This window comes from Python bivittatus, unplaced genomic scaffold, assembly GCF_059951505.1.
Source record: "Python bivittatus isolate LINGU-HERP-01145 unplaced genomic scaffold, Pbiv_v1 ctg000610_np1212, whole genome shotgun sequence".
In the NCBI taxonomy this organism is placed as follows: domain Eukaryota; kingdom Metazoa; phylum Chordata; class Lepidosauria; order Squamata; family Pythonidae; genus Python; species Python bivittatus.
The window spans coordinates 8,672,045-8,694,310 of NW_028277088.1; the positions used below are offsets into that span (position 1 = coordinate 8,672,045).

General features: G+C 40.2%; 1 long non-coding RNA gene across 1 annotated transcript in view; it reads left to right on the plus strand.

The window, feature by feature from the left end:
- Nucleotides 1-2,096: 2,096 nt before the first annotated feature.
- LOC112543199 (uncharacterized) overlaps nucleotides 2,097-22,266 on the plus strand; it is a 71,372-nt gene continuing 51,202 nt past the window's right edge. Inside the window, exons 1-4 of the long non-coding RNA XR_015797907.1 lie at nucleotides 2,097-2,232; nucleotides 11,624-11,807; nucleotides 12,567-12,707; nucleotides 16,586-16,786. This is a non-coding gene — a long non-coding RNA (uncharacterized LOC112543199). The remainder of the gene's footprint in view (nucleotides 2,233-11,623; nucleotides 11,808-12,566; nucleotides 12,708-16,585; nucleotides 16,787-22,266) is intronic.

The following is a 22,266-nucleotide window of genomic DNA, read 5'->3' on the forward strand; positions in this document are numbered from 1 at the left end:
TTTGCAGAGAAAAAACTCTCTGTGCATGTTCTTTCATATCATATCTTTCATCAGGGCTGTTTTTGTTTTTGTTTTTTTAATTCCTGGATGAGCAGGGAATTGGTTTTCATTCAAAGGCATTTATGGTTTAATTTAATTTTAGAGTAAATAAAGCATGCACACTTCTGTAGCAAGAGCTTAGGTGAAGAAAACAGGTTTCCCAGCTGCATCTTAGCTCAAACTACAGACTGGTACTTGTGTATTTGGTATTCAGAATGGTTAATTATTGGGATGAAACTAGTAATCTTGTAATAATAAAGCTGCATTTCTTGCTGGTGTCTATCTCATCTTTCTTCCTCCGCATCAGTAACAAAGACCAATCTCAGACTCTATCTGAGGGAAGCTCTCTTTTTTGCACACCTTGAATATATTCCCAAAATCTTCGTGATCAATCTTATAGGGCAACATATGAAATTTTCTTTGCACTGAAGAGATGACATCAAGCAACCAGGGGATTTTGCCATGTAAATTATGACAGCTAATCAAATGTGGAGGAATCGTCATGATATATACACAAGGCTAATAAATTCAGTTTTTGTCACAGATACATGGTCTTGACTGCTCCTCTAAACAGCTCCAAGGCATTTTCAGATTTATGAAGGAGCAATAAAACTTCCACGGTCACAAATACAATTCCGAGCATACTTTGATTTGCTGAAATCTACCCATTTATCTGGTTCACCAGTGCCAAAGCATGGTTTGTTTGATCATGGCTTGTTGACTAAGTCACAGTCGGTGTGACATAACACTAAGCCATAAATTATAATTTGCAAACAACCACATTGATTAGCTTTACACAACCCTCTAAGGCAAAGCACACCACCCACATTCCTTGTATATGTATGCACTTACATGTGGGTGGGGCTTCAATCACGCCTACCATTTTCCCAGATGGTGATGTGATGGAAAAATAATAAAATAAAACTGGAAACTCTTCCCCCCCCCTTGCCTCTCTTTCTGCCCCCCTCCCCCTTGTCTCTCCTGCAATCTCTTTTCTCCACTTCCTCCGGCCATTCTCTGCTCATGCAAAACAGGATCAGCTCCAAGCTATTGCATAACCCAAGAGTGACCAGGTTCCCCTCCCAAAAAGTAGTCCTCTTAACACTATCATACTGAAACAATGGCAGGGCCATCACCTGTCTGCTTAATGGTTTGCCGGTTCTTATCTCACACTAGAAAAACCATTTATCCCCCATTTAACACCCATCTAAACCTATCCTCCAATCAGATCCCTCAGATTTCCTGCCTCTCAACCTCAAAAGTATATAAATTCTATGCTTTTTTATTGTTCCTTTTTCTTGAAAGTTGGCATCCAATGATCATGGTGATAAACATGGTTCTTCTCCTCAGCGTTGTGCTCCTGTCTTTGGCAAAAATTCCATGACAGTGATGCACCTCTTGGCAGACCCTCCTGTTAGTAAATAGCAAAGATATTTCTGAATGCATTAAAAATTCGCTAAGAATTTGTAACTTTGAACCCCCAACCTGCTTATCTTTCTGCAGGAGAAAAGGTGGATCTACTACTTGGGGGGAGGTGGGGAGGTGGGAAACAGGAAGGGAGATAACTATGATTAATGAGGAGGATGGCTTTTGATTTAACCATGTAGTCATGCTTTTCATTTTGGGCAGTGCTGGAAGAGCCAAGAGCTGTGTCTTCTATGTGTAGTTTGACTTTCTGGCAGCCCAGTGACTCAGTGAGATCTGAACTCCTTTGTATATGCATGTATGTAATTTTTCAGTGTCCCAATAGACCAGCATTTCTCAACCTTGGCAACTTTAAGATAGGTGGACTTCAACTCCCAGAATCCCCCAGCCAGCTGTGCAATAGACAATAGACAATACCTACTTACCAAGAAGATATTCTCTTTGTTTGCGTAGTAGAATCATGGGGTATGACATTACTGGGAACCCCGGATTGCACCATTTTATTTTGCTTCTTAAAAATCCCATTCCAGTCATTTTTATTACCAGTTAAGAAGTGAATTTTGAAACAAAACAAAAATCAACAGCAATGTTCAGATCTTTAATTCATACATGATCCTCTGTTATTTTTAATACAGATTTATTTCGGTTGAAGTCTCAAAATGAATCCAGCCCATGAAACATTGATATACAACAATCCAGATCAGGGAGGTTGGGAGGAAATCCCAGGGAAATGAGAAAATGAGATCACACGGCCTCCCTTTCCATCAGGTATTTAAAAAATAACACTCTTTTGCCCCTTGTTTTGCTACCGTACTTATCTTCCAGAGTTTTCAAGAGACTGACCAATATTTTGAAACAGAAGAATGCCGTTGCTTTTCCGATTCCTTTTTGAAAAACTGACACTGGATTAAACAACAAGAAAACTCAGAACTTAAGTAGTCCAGACTGTTTATATATCAGAGTTGGCGTATTTTACAAGCTATAAATACTAGGGTTTAAATGTGATCCAGAATACCAGCTATGGACCTTGTTCTCTGCTATTCACAGTTAGTGTTTTTATGCTGCTGCACAACGTTGGAAAAAGATGAGTAGCTTTTATGAACTGATGAATTGGCAGCCACGACTGTACGATTGAAGCTCTGCCCCCTTTTTCCACTGTTGTGAAGCAGACCTTCCATCACAGAGTTGTGGCTGCCATCTTTATTTTTTGCACCTCCCTCCCCCCTGTGGATCACCTATGGGGAGAGGTGCTGTGCTTGCCTGAGGTCCAAAGCCACTCCTTGGAGACCATGAACAGCCCTCTGGATACTCCCAGGCAATACGATCGTCATTTCATAGCTTTTTATTTGCCCACAATCATTTGTGAATATACCTGTGTAATGAAAGCCATGAGACTTGAATTAAGTCCAAGTTCCACAAGTTATGCTACGATAGATGTTTTAGTTTTCAAAGTATCATAAAACAAGATTCTTGGTTGAGTCCAATGGATCTTTCCACTCACCTCAGGACTTGCCCCTGACTAAAGTGCAAAAGAAAGACTACATGTTTCCGACTAAGATGTGTGGGAATTACTAGCACTGCTGATGCTACTGTTGGCTGTGGCTTATGCAATGTGAAACTAACATTCAGCTGGTTTAGCAAATATCAGTTCATCTTTTGTTACTTTCCTGGTGGGAACTCTACCAGCATATACTTGGTCCACTGCCAGAGACCTGGTGAGACTCTTTATCCAGCTAGACAAGCCTCAAGTCTCAAGTCTCAAGCCTCAAGCCTCAAGCCTCAAGCCTCAAGCCTCAGGCACTGCACAGCCCTGCACCGTTCTACACTTACATGCAGGAGCAAAACAATTCCAATCCTTGGAATCTGTTGTAGAGGGTCTCAAAGAATTCTGCCACAGAGTGACACCACTGCTACCTAATTGTACTTCAAAGCCTGATTGACCCATTTTGAAGAACATTTTAGTAATCTTCTCCAATCTTAACTGATACCTTGTGCATCAAAGCCCCATGACCAGTGGCATTCTCAAGGGGAAGGTCCAAACAGGCATGATGGCAGCCATGGCCTTGTGATCTAAGCCCCGCCCCTATTGCAGCTGTTGCTGCTTCTGATCTCCCAGAACTATAGTATTTCTAACAAAAGAAAGAAAGAAACATTGATTTAATTTTGAGAGAGACAGAAAGGCATGGTCTCGTAGAATTTGACTTATTTATATACTATAAATTAACTTAGAGTTACTTTACTTTAATTAATGGATTTCTTAAAACAGCGGCATCATTTTTTCAGGTTTGCATGGAAAACTGGAAAACCTCCGGTGGCTTTAATAGCAGAGACAGCTGTGGCTCTGTGAGGTCCAAAGCAATTCTCCCAAATCATTTTTGAAGGAGACCCACCTCTGAAATGTACCACTTCAGACCGCTGGTGTGTTTCAGGACACATTTTGCGTGCCAACCAGCACAGTACAACCTAAAACACTGTTAAATTTGAGGTTCCAATATAGACAGGGTTAAGCCAGGAAATATTTCCTGAAAGTAGAAAAAGTGAAGTTAACCAGACCAGATGATACTGTATTTTCAAATAATTTTCCACCTGTACTTTTATATCATATAGGTGTTTTCAGCATTTTAGAATGACTTTCCCCAAGTCAATTAATTCTGGATTAACTACCCCTAACTCTTTCTCCTTCTTTCATTTTCCTCTTTCTCCTTCCATTCATCAATGACATTTCTCTTTCGGTGACAAATGCATGATCAAAACACGCTCATCTGTTAAGAAAGAAATGCTACCTGTGATTATTTCTTCAGCGTTTTCTTTCTGACTGTCTCTAAACTGATGACAAGTGATCTTTTGGGATGATAAAGCAGTGGGCTGCTGGGAATTTTGGAGGAAGAAACGTGCTCTTCCATGATTTTGGTACATGAGACATACGTGGCTTTGCTGCATGAATCACATCAGGGCTGTTTTTTCATTTAAAGGCACCTCCCCTCCTCTTTGAAGCAAAACCTTTTATATCAACAGGATGGTTTCAGGAGGACTGAGATTGTTCAAGAACTGGAAATAGCAAGAAAGAATCTTTCCCCCTGTTTTGGGCTCCATTTTCATTTTAGGACTACTTGTTACAAATGGGCATTGGTCATATTTGAAGGGGATATTGGTTCCTCTCTTGTATGGTTCTGCTGTCCTCCCTGTCCCCACACAATTTGTGGACCGGTGCATTCCCTTCATTAAGGTCGATTGATCATCTCTGCCACATGGAAATAAGAAAAAACTAATCTGGATGACTAACTGGACAGGTCACTCTATTACAGTGTTTCTCAACCTTGGCAACTTTAAGACATGTGGACTTCAACTCCCAGAATTCCCCAGCCAGCATGGCTGGCTAGGGATTTCTGGGAGTTGAAGTCCACATCTCTTAAAGTTGTGGAGGTTGAGAAACGCTGCTCTACTACAACAGATTCAACAAGGAAGTTCCTCAAGATGATGGTTCTTTGTAGGCTCATTTCTCCATGAAGACACCTCTGCCAATGTCTCATATACAGATTTCTGTTTAGTTGACTTTTCCGTCTCGTTTATCATTGTCAACCTGACAGCAAGGCTGCCCTTTTCTCCTGATTTGTGTGTCATTTATCAGTGTTAAGTGTAACAAAGCAATCTCTCTTCAAAACCTCTTTAACTTCTCACTTGTTTCTACTCTTGAATAGTTGTAGTTATGTCTCTGCTGACCCTAATATCCCATTTTGTGGCTTTCCTTTCCCAGTTTAGATGCTCAATAACTGATTAAAATGCCTATCACAGTTCTCAGAAATTGATTTTTAGAAAAAACAAACTGTATTACTGTAATAATCCCCTTCTTCCCCTTCCTCCAAAAGAGATTAAAAAAGAAGAAGAAAATCTGTTATTGAAAAACATTGGTCTTAAGGCAAGATAATATTTATTGTCATTAACAGTGCTGTAAAAGAGATAGGTGCTGGATAAAACATGGAAGTGTGGAATGAGCATTTCTTAAATATTACAGTATCTCATAACACCCTCCAGTCAAATTCTCATAGAAGAACATAGAAACAGATCTATATGGAGGAAATCAGGGTGTCTGCAGAATGGGGTTCAAAAAGTCAAGATGGTGGCCATGACGGGGCAACTGAAGTTCCATCTCTTTTTTATGTGCATCTTATCATACCAACTGTATTCCGAGCTATGATCTTTGTGAAGCTCTACAGTAAATGTATAATCCTCTGCTTCATTATTTATTTACATAAAATGGCCTGGTGGAGAAAAAGGAATATTCAGAATTATTTTTGCAATCCATCTATGCGTTTGCATTTTTTAAAAGTTTTACTATGTGGCAAGAAGTAGCTGCTTTTCACACCCTTGTTTTCCATAATCCAGCCTTCTGCAAGCTAAAGCAAATAAAGATACTCTTGAGTTAAGCTCAGTTTCTGAGTGACATGTCTTCGTCCGGGTGGATGTCCTGGCACCAGGACCTAAAGATTCACCATTCTTTTCTTTCTGGGATTTGTCTTAAACTTCCCACTCTAGCTTACAGCCCTGGTGGGGAACTGAACTAGAACTCAGGTTGAATGATGGACCCAAATAACAAACATCATGTGCTTGTGCTTATTAATACAATATGATGCATTGTTTTTCACCACTGTACATTTGAGGACATTTTTACCGTGTCTGCAATAACTAACTGAAAACAGTTCAAGCCTTTGAAGCAGAAGATTCTAGATGCACACGGAGGCATATCCCTTATCTCTTCGTTCCTAGTGGGAAGTACCCAACAGCTTGTTGGAAAAATTAAAACCTTCATGTCATTTGTGCAATTAAAACTGACTCTGTGTCAGCCCCACTAAGCAGACCAGATGAGGAAATCAATTCCACAGGTAGGCTAAAGGTATTTTTGGTGAGATTGGCTATAATAGCAGACTCTTGCAGGTCTTATTGTTCTGCACTTCCTCCTCCTTCTTCTAGTTCAGTGAATTAGGGAGGTGTCTCTCTGAGCCTCTTCCGAATGTTATCTGGATGTTCTGGACTTAAAAAGTGTTTGATCCCTTCTTGCCTTGGCAACAGAGTGTGCATACCTCCATCAAGGTCATCATCTTTACTCTCTATTCCAGTGTTTCTCAACCGTGGCAACTTGAAGTCCACACATCTTCAAGTTGCCAAGGTTGAGAAACACTGCTCTACACTGTGTTGCCATCAAGAAATGCAATTGCTCTATTCTTACTCAAAAGTATCTGTGTCATTCCTACGTTACCTTGTACCCTTATTGACCATAATGTACTGATGTTCAACACTCAAGCTGTCTGTGAACAATCTTCTGTATAAGATCAGTCTAGCCTTGTAATTTTTTTTTCATCTCGGCTTGCCTGGACATAAGAGACCAGTGGCTTGCTGTAGCCCACTAACTAAAAGAATATGGATACTAAAACTATTCCAGTGGAGCATCAAACAACTCTATTTAATCTTATAGTATCAAGAAAAGATCAGTAGATAAAACCAGCTACCATTTTAGCTTGGTAAAGTGATGTTATAATTACAACATAATCCCCATATATTATATCTGGATTTTATTGCCTGCAGCACATTTACTTCTTTGAAAGCCTGCAGTGTTGACAAAGAACAAATAGCCAATCGTAACTTGCTCTACCTGCCATTAGATGAACACGAATACGTCAGTCAATCTCTGCTCAAATACTGGAGCGAAGAGTTCCCTTGGCCCCCACCCCACCCTTAGTATTTGCGCTGACAAAAAAGATCCCTTCCCTATGCAGTTAAAAAAACACTTGGGGGTTTATCTGTCCTGTCCTAGATTTGAAGCTTAGCTTGGTGCTGATGTGCAACTCAGACACCAGGATACGAAAAGATGGATGCACGAACGAGAACACTGTACTGAAATACTAGTTGTCTGTGTATCTGTGCAGGTGAATAAGTGTGAGAACTTAATCCATGACAAACTCTGGAAGCCCGCTAGGCATTTCCTATAGGCACTGCCCCTAGACGTTTCTGAGCCCAGATTTCCCCTAATACTCCCCCAAATAACCAAGTCTTTCAGTTCCTTAGGTGTGGAATGAAACTGAATACAGCAAGACTGGGGCACTAATGGTTCAATAAATACTTTTTTGAAAAAAGAGAGGAAGCATCTCAGTAACTTGTAAGTAGCTTTTCTGTGAGCTAACTTTTTAAGTAGCTCACAGAATTAACTGAAATAACTAGCATTATTATTTGTTCCATTCTAATTCTGGTTTTGCTCCTTCATCCATTGTCTCATCTCTTTTACTTTTTTTTTTTTTTTAATTTCCTTTGGAATCCAGAACAACCAAAATGAAATCTCATATCACTCCAAGAAATGTCTTCATCTTTTCTTTTTCTTTTTCTTTTTCTTTTTCTTTTTCTTTTTCTTTTTTTTTTCTTTTTCTTTTTCTTTTTCTTTTTCTTTTTCTTTTTCTTTTTCTTTTTCTTTTTCTTTCCTTTCCTTTTCCTTTTCCTTTTCCTTTTCCTTTCTCTCTCTCTCTCTCTCTCTTTCTCTTTCTCTCTCTCTCTCTCTCTTTCTCTCTCTCTCTTCCTTCCTTCCTTCCTTCCTTCCTTCCTTCCTCCCTCCCTCCCTCCCTCCCTCCCCTCCCTCCCTCCCTTCCTCCCTCCCTTCCTTCCTCTCTCTCTCTCTCTCTTTCTTTCATATTATATAGATTGTTTTAATAAAACAATGTTTTATTGATTTTATTGTAATTTATTTTACTGTTGTGAGATACCCAGAATCATTGAGAGTCGGGTGGCATACAAGTTTAATAAATTATTATGATTATGATTATGATTTATTATTGCTACTTCTCCCCTTTACCCTTTTTAAATCAGGAAGTTTGAGCAGCCAGGAAAGTTGCAGAAAGATGAATAAACTAACTCAAATCTGCCACCACCTTCCCACCATCAAATAATCTTCAAAAATTCTGAGAATAAAGAAGATTGGAAGAAAACTTGCAGTTGGAGATGAGATTTTGGCCCCTTCCTTAGTCCTATTCTCTGAGTGAAAGATAAAAGACATGGAACCCAAGGTTTCTGGTTTGGGAAAAGTCATTTAATCCAATATTTTTGCATTTTTAGAGTTAGCTCATAGCAACTAACCCAATAAAGAGAGGCAGAAATATAGGATTAAATATATTTTTCTAATCATCCCCATTCTTCCAAGATACTTCCTCTTGAGTCACAGCTGTGAGTGGGCGCAACTAGAAGCATCACCATTGGGAGTGGGCAAGCAGCTTTAATTAAATATTACCACACTAGAGTGCTAGATTTTGTTATTCATGCAGCTTGATATAATGCATTTTCATTTTGCCTATAAAATAATAAGGTGCGCACAAAAATAGAGGAAGAGAACATTAAAGGTTATGAACCAAGCCAATTAAAACCAAAGTGAGAAAATTCAGACATTTGAAAAACTAGCAAGTACTTTTAAGCTTTAAAATGCACTCTCAGCTCTGACTAATTATGCCTGATCATGATTCCCTAATAGGATGGGGAAATACCGCTGTGAATCTAGGGCACTGTAAGCACCATTATATGTGTTGTGGTATCCCATGTCCTGTTCGTTTTGGATTTTGTTTGCAGATCAGAGGCTGGAAGAAAACAAGGGGGATAAACTTTCACCAAGGGGACTTGGTTTGCTTATTTTTTGGAGATGATCAGGAACGTGATTTTTTAATCCTGGTAATGCAGACATTATGAAATACATTAATCCTTAGAAAACCTCTGATGCATGAATATTCCCCGATACATATACATGGTGTCCACAAGGAGGCGAAAAATGATAGGAAGATGGCCTCAACAACAGGAGCCCCACCTCTTTTTACATGTATTGTGCCTGTGTACATGCATGTTCTCAACTGCATAGTGAGGGAGAAGCACACATGACAGTCCCCAAAGTGGGATGGCACCGTGGTTTTATGATGAGGCAATTAGGTGAACACTGGATTGCATCTCTTCTGTGGTATTTCTGCTGATAAATTAGAGGCACACCCACAAGCAGGGTGTGTGCACATAATGGAAGCTTGTTCTAGAGTAGAATTGTTTCACAATTAGGGCTCTTGAAGCTCTCCATCCATCTCTGATTTGGCAGAACAGTCAGTTGGTGTGGACTTTGCTGTCCCCAATGTCAATCCCTTCCTTGCCTTTCTTTCAAACCGTTGCCAATCTCTTGATTTTCCTCAAAAGTAATGGGTGACCAAACTTAACCAATGTTATATACCCTAAAGCTGCCTTTGGATGGTGTCAGAACAAGGGGGAAAGGCTGCCTTAGTACCAGGAAAGCATTAAGCCTGTCTCACTTGTGAACTTAGGTTGAGATGAAGGCAGCATTATGAGTAGGATAAGTAGGGTAAAAAGGTTGCCAGGGCATACTTGTGCCATGGTTAGGGTCAAGTGGGGCCACAGCTCTCATTTGTAGTTTGTTTCTTAAGAATAAGAAGTAATGGAGCAATTAGATCCTGAGAAATGAATGATAGCACTTCTGGTTCAAAACTTGTATGAGCTTCCAAAAGAAGAGAATATCTGTAGCTCAGGGTTGAACTGTGAAGTCCTTGGTGCTCTCTGAGCTTGATTGTTTGCTTGCATACGTTTCATTATCCAACTAGGTAGCATCATCTGTGCTAGACCAGTGCTAGACCAGTGCTAGCATGATGATGTAACCTAGTTGGGTAATGAAATGTCTGCAAGCAAACAACCAAGCTCAGAGGGCACCAAAGACTTCACACTTGTATGAGCTTCTTTCATGGGGTTGATGGGAGTAAGAATCTTGAGCTTCTTCTGATGTCTGCATCTCTGCTGGGGACCATCTTGGTCTGCCTCTCTGCTGCTGGGGATAATCCATATGGCCAGTATAATGTGGAGAATGAACACTGTTTGGATCATAGTGTCCTCTGTATATTGTCAGTGTTTTGAGGTCAGGAGAAGAGAGGACAATTGTGATGGATTAGGAAGTGGAAATGGTGTGGTCAGGAAATGTGTGTACTATTTTGTGACTGGCATAACATGTGCTACTTCTTTGCATTGAATAAATTGTGGGATACGACCTTACCCCTTACAACTGCTTTCTAGAATTCCCCATGTTAGTTTTCTAATATGCATTTGTTGCATTCAGCTCAGCACAGTAAGTTATCCAGCAAATATTTTGCTTTTCAAATTTACCCTGCCTATCAAAAGGATGGGTTTCACTGATAAAAGCCTTGGAGTCAATTATCAGTGATGTACAAAGTATTTTCCAAATTACTATATGAGGCATAATGCACCCAAGGAATGCCTCTAATCGCTCTGTTGTCAGAAATCCACTTTGAATTGAATTGCCTAAATATGGATTGACCAGGAATGATAGTTTGCTCTGTAAATGGCTTATACCAAAAATGCTCAATCAAATAGGGGGCCTTGCTGCATTATTCTGTGCTGTTATGGTCTATTAGGTAAATATTATCTTCCTTGTGGATTTGTTGTAGCAATATGGTATACACTCTTCCCTGATAAGCCATATGGTCTTCTAGATAAATAAAACGTCTCTGGAAATTAGAAAGTGATGCAGCCCCAAAGCTGATTTGATCTCCATAAACCTTAATGGGCTGAAGGAAGCCTTGACTTTGGTGCTGGTCTAAAGTACCATAAAATCTTAACCAGCATTGCTATGTATTTACATGTCCCTAAAATGTGTGTATTTATCATGTATTATATGGCTTAAATGTGATTAAACTACCTGAAAAATAGCTTAATTTCATTTAATAGTTTAATCCCAGGGGCTGTAACATGATTAGACTGGAAAACACAATGTGCTGCTTATGACTGAGTTTTTTGGCTGTTGCTGGATTCTAGGATCAAAATGCCATGCCTGGCATTTAAATTCTACAACCTCAGTGAATCAAGTACATGAATTATGGGATATAACTTAACCCATAAACTTGCCTTAGACCATATCAGACTGTCCATTTAGCCTGGATTGTCTTCTCTAAGGAATGCTTTTCCAAGAACTGAGCACAGAAAGACTTTTCCTATCACTACGAAATGATTTTTGTTTTACATAGTCACAACAGACGATGGACTTTTCATATCCAAGCATGTTTTCGGCTGCTACGTTATGATTCCTGCTCAGACTGGGCGATTTTTCCTTCTCTCTCTTTTGTGTATGCAGAGCCTGATACAGCAACGCTACATGTGACACCCAAAGCATGTTGCAGCCACTGGAGCAATGCTTTCTGCTTTCAGAGAGATGAGCAGGTTTTCTCCAGCTTCTCTTAATGTCATTTCTGCAGCGGTAAGAACTTGCAACTCGACGAGAAAAAAAAGGAAAGACCCCCATCGAAGGAAAGCCGAGAGTGAGCTGTTGTACACATTTTTTGTCCCAACACATTGGGTTGTTCAATCGAGGGAGCTGTGAACTCCATGCAGAAGATTGATTTAACTTTGTACCTGTGGTCGTTTGAATCTTAGCATTGTTGTACACCATATTATTAACTTTTAGTATAGAAGCACATACGGTTGCTATGCTGTGTTTCGACTGAGTCCATTTTATGGCAAAGTTGGGTATTTTAAATGGAAGAAAAGGGAACACTTACCTTCACAGTGGATTTCCAGCTGAAAAAGGAGGCAAAGAATCGCTTCTAATCAGTGCCTCTACACCTTGTGTGTAGTACAGAATCCACCAACAAAGAATAAATAGACTACTTACCTTCTTAAAATGGGGAATGGAGAAAACAAGATGTATTGATAAAGAACATCTTAATTGCCTTCCGATATACCTTGCCAGAAATCTGGTTGTAATTTATAATTTATATGCAAATAAAAGCACTCAAGAATATATTAACCCTCTTCTTATTCAGTTGGTTTCTACACATCCAAGGGGCACTCATTACCCTGGGGATTTTAATTAGGCAACAGACTATTTAACTGACAGGAAGTCCTTAAACTCTCCCGTTCTGCATCTTAAATGCTATAAGAGAAGCTCTAACAATGCTGCAGTTTGTGGTTGTGTCGCAAGAGGTCCCCTTGGCCAAGAGGGAAGGAATTATAGGTGTTTTTTTTTTCTCTTTTTTTAATGCAGTTGGGAACTCATATGCAAGAATTTCCTTTTCTAGGACTGAACATAAATACTTCTTCATGATCAAAAAGATTTTTTGATATACTGATCTATGGCTGTGTGCCTGCCGAGTTTTGGATAAGAGTGGATTTGTGATTTTGATTCATCGGTACACCATCCAGAGAACTTCAGTCACTGGGTAATTCTCTCTCTCTCTCTCTCTCTCTCTCTGTCTCTTAGGACATTCACGTATACACTTTGCAAAGTACCTTAGTTCAAGCAGAGTTTAACACCCTTGAGGTGTTAAAGCAGCCGCATCTTCTCCAAGGCTAGAGCAGCTACTTGGAAGGAGGTCCCCATTGTTTGTGAGTCCATGTGCAGGCATAAGCAATGTTATCCAAAAAGGATCTGGCCATGTTCACACCTTAGACATGCAGATGGCCAGAGCCAGGCTTGGAAACAGCCACATCAGCCTTAATTCTTCAGGGGAGGTTGCCTCACTCTTGCCAACAGGCTTTGCAAAGCACCCATTTCAAAAGCTTTGCACAGCCCATGTGGGAGTTCTGACTGAATGTTAGGAGGAAAAACTCCACCTTCCTGACAATAACAGGAATTCAGCAGTGGAACCAGTGACCCAGAGAAGTGACGAGCGCCTTTCATTGGATGTGTTTAGGCAGAAAGTAGACAGATTTATTATTTTTTTTAAGGGAAGGAGGAACTCTAAAAATCTGAACAATGGGCCAGCTGGAAAGTTCTTCTCAGATCACCTCTGGCCTTGCAAGTTACTAAATATGTTATAGGCATGGTCCCTTCTAAGCCCCAGTAATGTAACAGATCCTTCATCCTGAGATGTACCCCAACTTTATGGGTGTGGTTGGCCAATGCTGACACAAATCTCTCTCTCTCTCTCTCTCCTTTCTCTTCTCATCTAATATTATGGAAATATCCCTAAAATTTCCAGGAGATAAATCTTTTTGTATAGTTTTGAAATTAAGAGATATAACAATAATATTGGATAAAACTAGAGCCCAGTTTTATTTAAATATGGAAGTTTCAGTGATAAAAATTGCAGATACTTCGATGACACATTTCTCTTTCAGTACTGGGAGCTGGTGATAAGCCTTTCCAGTTGTACTTCTGGGCAACTCAATCCTATGTTATCAAAAGGAGCATGGCCTGTTTCAGAATTTTCTCCTCAACTCTTGGGTAGTGCAGTGTAATCCCATCTCAAGGCTGAATCCTATCCCAGTTCCTCTGAAAGAAACTGGATACATTTGATTAATGCAAATAAATACAATATAGAACTGGTGATGGTGGTGGGAGAATTCTAACCCAAGGGCTATATCCAAGCACTATGCCATGGGAGAATGAAGGACAAAGCCAATTGCCCCCTCCAGCAATTACAATGACATATTCTCCCCTCATGTGCTCGAGAAAAGTAGAGCAATAAGCTTGGCCACTTGAAGATGTTGGCTGGAGAATTCTGGGAGATGAAGTCCACACATCTTCAAGTGGCCAAGCTTGAGAAACACTGAGCTAGCTGGTAACCCTTCATCCATTCAGTTACAGCTTGGCCAAAAATGTGATATCTAGTTCATAATTAGCTCATGCTCTTAACTAGATGATCAAGAAGTAACATACCCTAACCTTTCTCCAAGTTGGTGCCCCCAGATAGACTTTGATGGCTGGAAACTATGGGAAATGTAGTCAATCCCATTTGGGAAGCAGCCAGTGTGGAAGACTGCCCAGATATATAAGACCTCTGTAATAACAAGGCATATCTGGGTTTGCTAGATACGTTTACTGTTCTTCTTTGTCTGTCCCTGCAATATTGATAGTGCTCAGCTGGACAATTCCTTTCAGTATTTCTTTTCTCTTCTTTGGTTTCAAAGGTGTCTTTGTGTATGGCTAAATTAATCTCGGTGACATACATAGCTCAGATGTAAACATGGTCCTACTTTGATTTCCCATGAAAATAGAACACATGCTGTTTCAGAAAAGAACATGCAAGTTTGCAGGAAATTGTGAAAATCAAGTGCTTAATTATAAGTCCAGATGGGAAAGAGGAAATTAAAATAAAGAGGAACAATAGACAAGGAAAAGAAGGACAAATGTCTTTTTTTGACTATCCTATGCGGCTAACAGGCATTTCTGAATAGAATCCAATCATTATGTTGTTGTCTGAGACCTGTGGGGGTGTCTGCACTTCCTGCCCTAGAAAATAGGGTTATATATTTCCAAATATGGGACCACCATCCATGTGATCTGCAGTCACTGAACACATGAAGATCCAGGCCTAAATGCAGTACTGACCAGGTCATTTTTCCAGAGTGGTGAGGTATTTTTTCCTGAAGGTCAGTCCAGCACGAATCCATCGATCTGGCACAAGGGGATGACCCACTGCTCAGGTTAGACAAAAAGGATGACATCAATTACAGTTTCCACTTTAGAACATTTAGGAAAGAATTTAGCAGAACGGAGTTAGAAATATATAGAGATGCCATTTAAAATAGGAAGAAAGTACCAATGTTATTACTTTATTAAACTTAGCTATCTAAATGTATTGAGAACCTTAATTTTAAAGATAATTTCAGGGTGGCCATACAGCCCAGTGTTTCTCAACCTGGGCAGCTTTAAGCTGTGTGGACTTCAGCTCCCAGAATTCTCCAGCCAGCATGCTGGCTGGAGAATTCTGGGAGTTGAAGTCCACACAGCTTAAAGCTGCCCAGGTTGAGGAACACTATTCTAGCCTTTACTTTCTGCCACCCTCTTAAAGACAAGCAGTTCACCCTACAGAGGCAGGAGACAGGAGCTTCCAGTAGTGGGGGTGGTGGGATGGGGATCACCTTGGATGATAACAGAAGTCTTCTGAGGGAATCCTACTGTACCCATTTAGCATGATAAAGGTATAGGAGAATCAGCCAGGGATCTAGATGCAGAGAAGTTTGGTCTTGGACATATCTCTTGATTACTGTAGACGAATGGTCTAGCAAGTGAGGCGAGGAGGCATCTGAACTTCTAACCGTTCTGAATGTTTTTTAACCCTCTGTTAGGCGTCCAGAGTTGCATGTTCAGTGGCCATACAAATTTAAATAGCAAGCAAGCAATCAAATAAATAAATAACCAGCTATTGTTTTTTAACTTTAGTTGCCTTATACAGACACCCCCCCCCCAATTGATCATAAAATAAAATGTTTTGGCATTCCTACTATGTTCCCAACTACAGACTACCTCTTCCTCCTCCTCTTCCTCCTTCTCCTTCTCCCTTTTTGCTTGGACATTACATCCCCATGAAGAAAGATATAAAAGTATTAAAAGGTATACAAGTCTAAAAGTTGCTGACAGTTTTGCAACCTGTGGTTGGCTGTAATAAGGGTATTACTAATTATTGAGAGCAGAATTTTAGTTTTCACACCGCCCTTTAGCGGTCTTTTGGAGTTTCGTTGTTCAAATACAGGAATCCCAGTATTACTCTCCTGATATTTTTCTTTTTATGCTAATGGCTTAGTGCAGTTGCAAACATTTTATAAATAGACCGATTCTCCCTAAACCGTTTGTCTTTCTGACCCTTTTTTCATGCAGAATGAATCATCTCCCTAAAGTCAAATTTGCTTGCAAATTCAGACACTATAGATAAAAATGGTTAGGTGGCTTAATCATTCCTAATCATTCACTGTGTATATGTGAATTGGACATTTTTTGTATGTATTTTAGGGTGATAAATCTACCAGAGACTCTAATTTTCTTTGCCCTCAGACTGGTGTTCCAAACTCTTATAAAATGAAAAATCCCAACATTGATATTAAGAGAGTACACTTACTAGGTATATTAGTGGATTACAAAATAGTGTACAAATTATGAAGTTTCATATAAGTCTTTATCAGGCAGTAGCAGAAGAAAAGTTTACGTCTTTGTAGAAATGGTTTTCTTGAAATTTTTATTTATTGTTACAATTATTTCCTTGCCGCCTATCTGAATGACTGGAGGCAGCTTACAATAGTATATCAAACAGCATGCATAACTTCAAATATTAATTTTTTTAAAAAAATCCTTTAAAAACTTGGTGCTGTCTTTCAGACTCAATCCTTGAAGGTTCTACAGAAGAGGAGAACAGCCTGGCTTCAGAGGACCAGTAGTTCCACAGAGACCTAGTGGCTGAGCCACTAAGAGTACAATTCTCCGGGCTCTACCCCTTTGATCTTTCTAGGGGTGCATATACACAGCCTCCTCTCTCTCGGCCAAATTGCACAGATTCTACTTGCAGAAGATGGCCCAAAGGTAGGGAGGGTGCCCCTTGCAAAAATGACTGTTTTCTGTTTTAGAAAGTTCTTGTATGGCTTACTTTTATTTGCTGTTTCATAGGCTTACCATCTGCTCCAGTTTAACCAGGATTGTTCTGGTCTGTACTCCAGTTTAGGCATCCTGGCCAGTTTATAATAAAGTCTTGGAAGGAGATCTGTGCAGACCCACAAAAGGGATGTGCAGGGTTAGCCATCTGTCCTGATACGAAAAGAACCCTGCAAAAAAGGACTTCTGAAGAATATCTAGATGTAGACATAAGTTCATAGGAAAGTAACTCTTGCTGGCCTCAGTCAAAATTGGACTGTAAAGATCGAAACCAGCAGTTTGACTTGTGCCTGGAAAGAAAATGGAAGGCAATCAACTTGTGATAGAATTGGTGCAACATGCTTTGAGTTGCTTGTTCACCTTTTAGAAGAATAATCTAAATTCATTACAAATACCAAGCAAAACTTCAAAGTGATGCAAACAATTTCCTAGCATCAGCCACATAGATTATATTTTAACATAATACATACAGTAATAAAAAACACTCTGGAGTTGTGTTCAACTCCTAGTGATAACATGGATAAATCTATTTAATTTTCTTGGCAACAGGAAGAAACTAGTTTGCCAATGCTTTTTTCCTGGATTTTTTTTTTCCTGATTTCCCAGTCCAGCCTACAGCCCAAGAAATCTCTGATAGTCTCCCATCCAAATACTAACCAGGTCCAATGCTGCTTAACTTCTAAACCCAGGCAGGTCAACCAACTACTGCCACCTGTTGTATGATAAATTACCTGAGACTTTATAAATCATGGATAGGCAACCAGGAGCCCATCATAAATTAATTATGTCAGTAGATCAGGGGGCACAAACCAGTCTCAGAGGCTTCATTTCTGAGTTTCAGCATGGGTGAAAAGCACCCTTTGCTAAGCACTTTCATATCTTCATATCTACAAGAGTTTTATCACAATTAAAGAGCATATGACATTTTCCATACTTCCATGAGAAATTTGGAAGAGTCTTCCCTAACTTTTGGTTAAAACTTAATAGTTCAATTCATTTGCTTGCCACCTGGTAGAGGCTGGTGGAAGCTAGAATCCAGTGATATGGGGAAGATAGCATGTTACACTCCCCTCTGTAGAAATATTAGCTACTGAATGTAGCTATAGTCAGGAAGGCATCTAGCTGTATGAGGTTAGTCCCCTTGATTGGACAAGGTCAGGGCACTGCCTTTTTAAAAAATCCCATTCAAAAACATCTAGCTTTATTGTCAATTGATTTCTGTATGGGAACTTGGGAAGATAAAGAAGGAAACACAGATTGAAACTGGAAGCTTTAATTTGTATGCCCTTGATGATAATTCCCCATCAGAGAATCCAGGGTTCTCCTCTAGTTGATGCTACGTTTAGCGAACGTGTCTTGAAGTGGTGGCAGAAAATATGGTCTCATTAAAACAAAACCACCCTCCTTAATTCTGAGCTGTTTCCTTTAAGCAGAACGACACTGTCTGGCGCTTGGAAGGCTTGATTGCATCTCTTCAGAGGGAGCACCTTGATTTTGAACAGCATCCTAAATTCTCTCCCACTCTTCTTTCTTTTTCCTGATTTGCGGGTCAAGGAGCCCAGACACATTTTTGCTTGAAATGGGTTTTCTTCTTTTCCAGTGATTCAGTTTTTTCCCCCCTAAGGACTGAAGGTAAACATGCCATTTTCTCCCTTTGGTTCAGAAATAGCTCAGATTCCTGTGATCACATCCTCCTCCGTTCTTGGGGATTTGTTTCCCCTCCCACCCTCTCGAAACCCCTGTGGTGAGAGAGATTGGAGCAAGTGTGATTCCTCCTGACCTCTTCCGCACGCCTGTTGAGCTAAAGGTCAGGGGTTATTTTCTCAGACTCCCTATGGAGAGCAAACTAAAGGTCATTCTCTTGAAGGACTCCAATCTGGAGATGAGAAAGAGGAGGAGGAGGAGGATGGTGATGATGATGATGATACCGACAGTACAGTGTCTCCATGTGTGCTTGTGTGCATAACTTCTTTAAAAAAATGGACTTGTGTTCCTTATACCATTGTGAAAAAGAACAGGGAATGAAAACTACAGGTGAGAAATACATCTGCATCACACTGTGGCCAATGTGTTTCACAGCATGAAGGTGGACAAAAATATAGACAAGGATAGCATTTACCAGGTCAAGAAGCAATCTTCTTTTCTTACTCTCCTGTGTGTAAAAAAGAGCAAGGCTTTGATCATGTGGCTGTGGCCACCATCTTGACTTTTTTGATACTCCCAACTCCCCCCTTCCAACACCCCAGGATTCCTGATGGTGTTTTTGTTCTGAACCCAAAATCAAAGGAATCTTGTAGCACCTCAAGGAGGACAAGTTTGACATGAGGACTCAAAACTAGAACAAATGTAGAGCATTTCAGCTTCTTAGGACACTGTATGGCAGTGTTGCTCAACCTCGGCAACTTAAGATGTCTGGACTTCAATTCCATGCTGGCTAGGGAATTCTGGGAGTTGAAGTCCACATGTCTTAAAGTTGCCACGGTTGAGAAACAGCGCTGTATGGAGATCTCAAAGGGGCCGTTTAGGAAAAAACAAGACGTTTTAACAACGTGATTGAATGGGACTTGGTTCAACTCACATACATCAAAAGCTTTCAGGCCATCTCAGAAGGACTCAGCAAACACAGTGTGTTTTTAACACAACTGTTAACTGATAAGGTACTTCTAATCTGTCTTACATATTACCTGCAACTGCAGAACCAACCTATTTTCCCTCCCTTTCCCCCTGCATCTTTCCTTTTCCATCTCAACCCCATTTAAATCCCGCATCAGTCCAGCCACTCCATGCATCTGATGAAGAGAGCTCACAAAAGCAAATGCCTTTTCATACAATTGGCCAGTTGAAAAAGGTGCTAACAGGCTCCTCCAGATTCTCAGCTAGCATGGCTTTCTCCCGAACAAGAGTTCTCTCTTCTTCCTGCCTACTTTTCTTCAGATGGTCTTTGCTTGGCCCATGCTGGAGCAGCCTTTTTTAAAAAAAATTGACATTCGTTTTATAAAAAAATAAAACCAAAAAAATGAACCTTCAGCCCCCCCACCGCAAACCTTCTTTGTGCTCCCTCTCCTGTTCCCTTTCTGCTTTGCGTGGATGAATCGACTTTTAACAGACGCGTCGTCTCCCACAAGCGAAGGCAAAGCATCAAAAGGTTTCCTCTCCCCTCCACCCCTTTCAGCACCCTCGGGAAAAAAAATGGGTGCGCACATTTTTCTTTTTGCCATCTTATATAAAGAGGACAACTGAAGGGAAGAAGATGTGTTGGGTTGATTCCTTTTCATTTCTCCAAGGGGGAGGGAATCTCGAGCCAACCATTATTGCCCTGATTGCATTCCTTGCTGAAAGAGGTGGCGAGGGTTACTTCCTCTGATCCTCTCCTATCAAAAGACGGGGGGAGCTCTGTCAACGCTATGGCTGCCTTGGCGCTTCTTCATTCTCCCAGACCTGCCCTCTATCCTTTTTCTTTTCTCCTGCTTCCTTCCATAGGGATAAAGGAAAAGAGACAGCCTCCCCTCTTGCTTGCTTGCTTCCTTCCCTCCCTTCTCTGGAGCTGGAGAGAGGAACTAATCGCAGAGCATTAATTACCTGATTTTTGGGGGGGGTAGCAGGGAGGACACTGTAACAAAAATGCCAGTGCTCTGTTCCTTGGGCAATGCTTTCTTCGCTTGGGCAGAAACTACGGTGGACCGATGAGCGATTCCAGGGCTAAAGGCATTAAAATTGGGGGGAGAAATAGTTAGGTTGTATGTGACCCAACCATTGGAAATCCTAGTTCCAATAGCATTGTGCCTCTTTTCTTTCGCTCTTCAAAAATAAAGCTTGAGTGTTGGGCCATTGTCTTATGTGGGTATTTATAACATGCAGCTTGCTTATACAGAGCACCACCAGAGGTTTCTGCAAAAAAGTCAAGATGGGGACCACAATCATGCAATTGAAGCCCTGCCTCTTTTTAGGTAGGTTATGACTTTTCTGACCGCCCCCCTCTCCATGGACATACCTGAACAGCTCTATAATGAAATAAAGCAAAAAGTCCCTTAAACATTCTTTAAAATTTCAGCCTATCCTCCCCTTCACACTATGAAATTAATAAACATATCAAGATGCATTGGATCATACCTCCATTGTCCATGTCCTGAATCCCTTGGACTTTCCTTCTATTCCTCGGCTCCTCATGTTTATCATGCCGAGGCTGAAAGTGGGAATACCATGCAGTGCCTTTGGAAATCAATGCACAAAATAAAGTTGATACAGGTCTCTTTTCAGCCATCAACAACCAACTCAAGTCTCCTTGGAATCTCACATCAATGGTTTATGAACTGTGGCTATTTTGGGTTGACTTTCATAAGCATCTGGTTCCCAGAAATTTATAGCAGCCTTCCCAAACTGGCATATTCTGCATATGTGGAGATTACAAGGCCTATAATGCTTAGTCAGCAGGCTGGGATTCTGAAATTCCAATGCCAATATATTTCAAGGGCACCAGATTGAGGAAAGCTGGAGCAGACAATGGTAGAAAGACACATGGAGAGTTTTGTAGCAGAGATACATCCTGTTACTAGAATATGACAGAGCTCAAAAATATCGGCCAATAGGAGCAGGTGATACATTTCAGCAACGCAATTCTGGTAGGAAATCAGATCTAATTGGTTTAGCCAACAGTATTTAATCTGCATTCTGGGTTCATTTTTCTGCTAGTCCACACAATATTTTAATATTTAATATTTTAAATCTGAAAAGAGCAGAACATCTTTCTTATATTCACTGACCAGAAGAGTATACAGTTATGCAGAAGAATTTGCAAAGTGCTAATGGAAACACATAAAAACGTGTAATTAAATTAGGAATAAAATAAAATAATATAAAAATAAAATGGAGCAATAAGACACAACTACGACAATGCTAAAAGATTAAATTCTCCAGGCTAATCACTACATTACAGAACTATTTGCAAAGGTGTGAATGAAAAACATACTCAATTATAAAACAAATTATAAAACGGCATCAAATTTAGAGAAGTGTAACCTGTTTTAAACCTGTAATGTTTTCTATTAATTAACAAGCAAGTTAAGATACAATTCCTTTAAGCTCAAGATTATGGAAAGAGTTTGGGAGAGAATTTAAAAGACAGACCCAGGGCATATGTAAAAAAAGGTGGGCTTTGATCATGCAGGACACCCATGGCTAATGGCTACTGGCTATAGGGATGGCTTTATCATAATCAGTCAACATCATTTATAACCAGTTCAGCTGTACTGTAAGGCAATACGAAGCAGGAACATCTGTTGGGTTGGCTGGTGGTTCATGGTTGGAGGACTGAACTCTGAATTTTTGTAGCCTCTTCTTTATCCTCCAAACTGGGCAGTTTTGGGTACAACAGGCTGCCGATTAGAGGGGCCTATGAGCAGAACAGCATTAAG